Consider the following 7426-nt stretch of genomic DNA (forward strand, 5'->3'; position numbering starts at 1 on the left):
GAATTTATTTTAATCAGGACAATAATCTGAATACTCTAAACACGTGATTTTAAGTGTGGAGGGAAACCCCAGAGGACGCGGAGAAAACATTCCACGCGACAACGGGTAGAGAGAGGCACGAAAACTCCAAATATACAGCAGCAGGCGTCAGGGTCGGGATCGAGACCCACGATCTCCTATATACCAGGCGAGGTAGTCAACATCTCGTTACCGCGGCGCCCTTGCGAGCAGTTATGAGCAGTATAAGGAAGGTCCATTGCCCGAAACGTCGGGTGGGGGTTGGGGTGGATCGGGGGAGGAGGAGGATTTAAGAAACGTGATCGTTGTTTCAACTGCGGCCGGGAGATCGAACTGAACCAGAAACCCTCGGGATTTGTAATGAGGGAATGCCCACACTTTACCCCACCATCACCATCACCACGTTACCTGATCTTCGTAGAGCAGGCATGTCCAAAGTCCGACCCGCGGGCCAATCACAGATTTCATTCGGCCCGCAGCTTCGGTCTTATAATGTGTTAGTTATGGCTCGCCAGCTCTGTCAGAATAAATACATCATAAAACTCATGGAAATTTAAGGTATTCTATACAGTTTGTTCAATGTTATCTGACTGAATGAAAGGCAGAATTGCGTTTGTAGAGTTGTTCACGTCTGCCTGAGTGGCTTATATTTGGTTACATTGTCATTTGAAAAATAAAGGTAATTGTGACAATGACATTTTTTTTATAACAGTGTGTGTATTTTCATGCAAATTTTTGGTTTAAAAAATGTCAGAAGGAACTATTGGCACCCGGGCATCTTCACTTTATCAAATGTGGCCCTCTTTGCAAAAAGTTTGGACACCCCTGTCGTAGAGTAACCACCGTGGGTGAACCCACACCCACTGCTGCTGGGTGAATAGAGGCGCGGAGGGGTCTAGGAAACTCGTCCCTCGTTGGTTCTGCAGCCGCGCCGAGAGTTGGAATGGAACCGGACCGCGGGTCCCGGAGTGCTGCAGACGAGAGGCCAGACCTTGATGGATATCGATCCCTGAACCGTGACGGGAATCGAACAAACACGGTGGTCACCGCATCGTCATCATCATCGCGCGGCACTTTCAGACGCGTTTCTGCGCCCGTCTGGAACGCTCTTCCTTCTGATATTAGGAGCTATGGCACTTTTAAATCATCTATATCTCCATTATACACTACATTATACACTACACTACTATGCAAACTACAAGACTATGCGCTGCTATACACACTAAACTACTATCCACTACACTACTATACACTACACTAAACACTACTATACACTACACTATACACTTCTATACACTACACTAAACACTACTATACATTACACTAAACACTACTATACACTACACTACTATACACTACACTAAACACTACTACACACTACACTACTATTTTTATATTATTTGGGTCTTTTGGTAAAGTCACGTAGATAGGTTCAAAGAAAATAACAAAAAACTACGGAGAATTTCGATTTAAAACTACGACGTTTCGATCGCAACACAAGCGATCGTCATCAGACGAAGGGGTTTGCCTCTGAAGGCAAAATGTTTATCACGGTTTGGGGATGGGCGTGCCCCAAGTGTATTTGCGGCAACCAGGGGTCAAGGGGTCATGGGCAGTGCACCACTGCCAATGCAGCAACAATGACAATGCGGCACTACTGCCAATGCAGCAGCGATGCCAATGTGAGAGATTCGCATGCCAATGTAAGATCGCAGAACTTACACCAAGTCGGCGCGCGAGGTGGCTGTTAGTGTGAGAAATGCTTTAAGCTGTTAATGTCAAATCAGAGAGCCGGAATAACAACAAACATGAGAAGGTGGTAGGATGGAAACATCACAGCCAGTTATGACTTAAACTGGTTAATAACGTCCTTCCGATGATTGCTCAGTTTGTACCCATCTTCTCGGTTGAAATTGTGTCTGTGTCTATATATCTGGATGGCTTCATGAACGAATCTTTGTGGATAGCCAGCGGGCTTGCAAAGTACCTTAGTCTTGGAGAAATCAATTTCTTGTGAGCGCACCGCATTACAACAATGATCAGCCACGGCTGAGGTATTAGTCCTCCCGTGTTTCAGATCTGCCTTATGTTCACGAACACGGTCCGAGACATGTCGCTTAGTTTCCCCAATGTAACTACTGCCGCAGACACAGCTTAGTTTGTAGACACTGGGGTGTTGCATGTTAGGGATCACATCCTTCACAGATGGATCAGATCACGAATTTTATGTGCTGTGTTAAATCGAACCTGGATCTTGTGTTTGCTCATGATTTTGGAAATATTTTTGGTGACTCCTGCTATGTATGGCAAGGTGATGGTTTTGATTGGGTCGGCAGATGGTTCCAGGCATCCACTCTACGTCCATCCTTGTGGAAGAGGTACGTAGATGATATGTTCGTCATCTGGCCACATGGCCGACCAGCTCTGAACCAATTCCTCAACCACATCAATTCCATACACCCAGCACTCAAATTTACCATGGAGGTGGAAAAGGATGGCAAGTTACCATTCTTGGATGTTTTAATCAAAAAGAGACCAGATGGCTCAATGGGACACTGTCTACAGGAAAGCCACCCATACAGATGCCTACCTAAAACCTGACACCCACCACCATCCATCCCAGAAGAATTCCCTCATCAAAACTCTACACCATAGAGCCCACTGCATCTCCGACCATCATCACCCAGCCAGTGAACTGGAACACGTGCACAAAGCCCTCAAAACGAATGGATATTCAGACGACACGATCCAGTTTAAGTTATAACTGGCTGTGATGTTTACATCCTACCACCTTCCGATGTTAGTTGTTATTTTCGGCTCTCTGATTTGACATTAACAGCTTAAAACATTTCTCACACTAACACTGCCCATGACCCCTTGACCCCTGGTTGCCGCCGATAGACTTGGGCCACGCCCATCTCCAAACCGTGATAAACATTTCTGACTTGAAACTTTCGTGACTGCAGGAATTCATATTCTTGGTTCTTTCAGTAAAGTCACGTAGATAGAAAATACAATAATAAAGTAAAAATAAAAGCAAAAATCCCACGACGTTTCGATCGCAACACAAGCGGTCTTCCTCTCCGCCTGATGACGACCGCTTGTGTTGCGATCGAAACGTCGTCGTTTTTATTATTTTCTTTGAACCTATCTACGTGACTTCACCGAAAGAATATAAATTCCTGCAGTCACGAAAGCTTTAAGTAAAACTACTACACTACTATTCACCTACTATACACTACACTATACACTACACTTCTATACACTACATTATACACTACACTATACACTACACTATACACTACACTATACACTACCATTCACCTACTATACACTACACTATACACTATTTACTTACTATACACTACACTATACACTACTATTCACCTACTATACACTACACTATACACTATACTATACACTACACTATACACTACTATTCACCTACTATACACTACACTTCTGTGGTGGTCAAGGTTGACACCAAGGTTGACACAGGTCACACAGGTCACACAAGCTAGGGGAGAGGTACGTACTGGTCTGGACCGGTCCGGACCGGCAGGGACGAGAGGTGGTTGGAACCGCTCTGAGGGGAGGGGGCTGGCGAGAGCCAGGGCCCCGAGACACCCCCGCCCCTCAGAGAGAGGGGATATAAGACGGCTCCCGGAGAGCGGAGGGGGTCCATCTCACCAGAAGCTGAAGGAGGTGCGGCCGGAGATCCTGGACCCCAAGCCTCGAGGATGCCGCCCCGCTGGGACTGAGTGGGCTGAGTAGCTGTAGGCTAGGGAAGGAGAGTAATGAGAATAGAGCCGGAGGCTGTACCTCCCTAGGTTGTGTGGTTGGGCTGTTCCCCCAGTGAGTCCGGAGGACTAGTGTTATTGGAATAAAAGCGTGTGGCCTCTACGACGTCTCTGTCTCATTCAAGAATATTACAACTGGTGTCAGAAGCGGCCAAAGAACCTCGCCAACATGGAAACAAGACAGAAAGCGCTCACCAGGGGCCTGGAGAAGGACGTCGAGGGCGACGCAGAGCCTGAGTCGGGAGCGCCATTTCCGGGGGACGGGTCTGAGGGGGCGGGCTCGGGTTCTCCGGGGCCCTCCAGGAGTCCGCCGACGTCGGGATGGGTGATCCAGTCGGCCCATGCCCGGCTGGCCGATCTCCTCCATGCCGCTGCCTCCATCCTCGACGAGCTCATGCTGGGGGGAGCGGGAGCACTGGGTGGAGGACCAGGCCGGAGGATGAGAGGGGTTCCCGCCGAGAAACGCGCCATTCCCGCGCAAAATTTTGACGTCACCTCCGGAGGGGGAGACGTCACTTCCGCCGGGAATGTGGCCGCCGGAGATGACGTCACTTCCGCCGGGGGGGTCACCGCTTCCGGGGGAAATGACGTCAACCGCCCAAGAGGTCAGGGGGCACAGGTGGCCCGCGTCACATCCGGCATCGGCGGCCTTACATCGGGAGAAGCAGAGTTTTCGGGTAGGTGCCCGCCGATTCGGTCGGATATTCTGCCGCCAGAAGACGCTTCAAATACTGCACTTGGGACGCTGCTGTCTTCAGGGGGGGACTACATCCCGGCGCTGCAACAGCGCTTGCCTTCACTGCAGGTTTTCGCGGCAAAGGGGGGGGACTGGGCTGCTTTTTCACGCCGTTTCGTGGCTAATGCCGAGACGGCTGGGTGGTCTGCTGACATCGCTCTCCGAGCCCTGCCTTCTGCCTTGGACGTGGCCTTGGCCACGTTCCTCCTTATTCCACGGAGGGAGCGCTCCACCTTGCAGGAGGCCCTCAATCGGATGGCCTTAGTGTATGGACCTCCATCCGAAACAAGACATCGTTTCGCCAGTCGGAGGAGCGAGGCGGACGAGACACCCCTTGCCTATCAGAATGCACTGATGGCGTTGGCTCAAGCGGCCTATCCTCGAATGGACGATGTGGGCCTGGACTCCATCGTGCTCGAGAAGTTGCTGCTGCTGGCTCGGGAGCTGAGGATTGCCGTCCACGTCAAAGATGAAGCTAACCTTTCCTCGCTGGGGACGGCACATTACCTGCACACAGAGTTGCTCCTCCAGCGGGATGGGCAGGTGGCGGCGTGCGCCGCTGCAAGAGTTGACGAGGTCCCGTAAACCCAGGCCTTCGCGTCGCAGTGGGCCGCCAGTTGGAGGGGGGCCGACCGGCCTCGCCAAGGGGAACCCCGGCGGAGACACGGATCCCCGCGGGCGTGGGCTCGCGTCACGTGCTACAACTGTGTCCAGCTGGGTCACCTGGCATCGGGTTGCCCAGCACCCCGGCGCCGGGCTCCGGGTCATCCACCATCGTCCGCCCATCCGCCGGTCGCTCCACAAGAACCCCAGGCATGTCGCGACACCTCACGCACACGGTCCCTGCCCGCATCTCATACACCGCGAATCGGCGTGCCACTAAATCGCGTTGCATTGAGGGGTGGGGAGCGGAATGGGGCTGATGTTCGGGGGCCACTTCGCGCGGTTCAGTGGTCCGAGTTGGCCCACAGAGTTGTGGCCGTGGCGACGGGCTCGTCGGTTATTCTCGGGGATATTGAGGGGATTCAATTTCGATTGTTGGTCGATACGGGGGCTTCGGCTACTATAATTTCCGACCTCATATACAACGTGTTACCAAAGAGATGTCAGGCACTCGCCCCGTTCTCCGTCCCTTGCTTTGCGGTGAATGGGGGTTCCCTGGGGATTATTGGCCAAATAACTGCACAAATTTGTATTGGCGACATTAAATTATCTGGTCCCGTTTTGGTTTCCGATGCCTTGGCCGTTTCCTGTTTGTTGGGTACGGACTTCTTGGGGAGGATGCCCATCAACATTTTAATTGACAAAGGCTGCATCGAGCTTCCTTCGGGCCGCCGGATGGCGTTTCTGCCCTCACCAAACCGGCTGCGCACGGCTTGCACGACTGTTCCGGCTATGGCGTCTGAAACGTTGCAGATTCCGCCGGGTGCGCAGATGCTAATACCGCTTCAGTTACGCAAACCACTGGAGGCAAACGCTACGTCGGGGGTTTTGTTGTCTCCTTCCAATACGACCGAGCGAGGGTTGGACCTGGTGGATGCACAAACGCTTGTGCCTAGAGATGAACAGCCCTTCATTCAGGTGCTGAATGCGGGGTTGCGGACGAAGGTCGTGCACCGAGGGGCTGTGATTGCACATGCATCGCTGCCGCTGCACACTGACTCCGTCGCGGCTCATGTCGGTGAGGCGCCGGCGTTCGGGACGCAGGGGGGTGTCGATGAGGTATGGATGGATTCTCTCTGTTCAGGGGCTGAAAATCTTTCCGAGTCACAAAGATTAAAGCTGCGCATGTTGCTTCGTGAATTTCCCGATGTTTTTAGCAAACACAAATTCGATGTTGGATGCACTAATCTATTGAAACACCACATTGATACGGGGGATTCCGCCCCCATTCGGAAAAATCTGTTCCGATTGAGTCCGGCAGAGAAGGAACATGTCCGGTTGGCAGTGAATGACATGCTTGCCGCAGACATTGTGGCTCCCTCCAACAGCCCATGGGGTGCGCCGATTGTGCTTGTTAAAAAACATGATGGCAGTTTGAGGTTTTATGTGGATTTTCGGAAGCTTAACAAGGTTTCGCTGGCGGACGCGTATCCGCTCCCTCGCATGGACGAGTCGCTCGATGCCTTGGCGGGGGCGCGGTATTTTTCAACCTTGGACCTTTTGTCGGGGTTTTGGCAACTGCCCTTGGATGAGGCTTCCAAACCTAAGACCGCGTTCCGTACGCCACAGGGCCTTTATCAGTTCAATCGGTTGCCCATGGGATTGCACTCAGCTCCAGTGACGTTCCAGAGATTGATGGAACTGGTCCTCGCTGGCCTACAGTGGGACTCTTGTCTTATATATCTGGACGACGTGATTATTTTCAGCCGTACGTTTGAGGAACATCTGGACAGACTGCGGGCTGTATTTCTCAGAGTGCGATCGGCTAACCTTAAATTTAAGCCTCAGAAATGTTTCCTGTTGCGTGAATCGGTGCGGTACCTCGGCCACGTTGTCAGTTCTACGGGTATAGCCACCGATCCTGCAAAAACTGACTGTGTAAGAACGTGGCCTACGCCAACGTCTGTGGGGGAAGTCTGCAGCTTTATAGGCTTTGCGTCCTATTACCGCCGGTTTGTTGAGGGGTTTGCGACGATCGCCAAACCCCTTCATACTCTGACGGCTAAGGGGGCTAAATTCCATTGGGGGGAAGAGGAAGACAGGGCGTTCAGGGCGCTTCGCGATGCCCTTGTCCGAGCTCCTCCCTTATGCTATCCCGATTTCACGTTGCCGTTCATCCTGGACACCGATGCCAGCAATACCGGCATCGGCGCGGTGCTTTCGCAGGTTGTCAACGGGGTCGAACGGGTCGTTGCCTACGGCAGTAGTG

Source organism: Lethenteron reissneri, chromosome 1 (genome assembly GCF_015708825.2).
Source record: "Lethenteron reissneri isolate LAM-NWPU_2019-01 chromosome 1, ASM1570882v1, whole genome shotgun sequence".
NCBI classification, from domain to species: Eukaryota; Metazoa; Chordata; class Hyperoartia; order Petromyzontiformes; family Petromyzontidae; genus Lethenteron; species Lethenteron reissneri.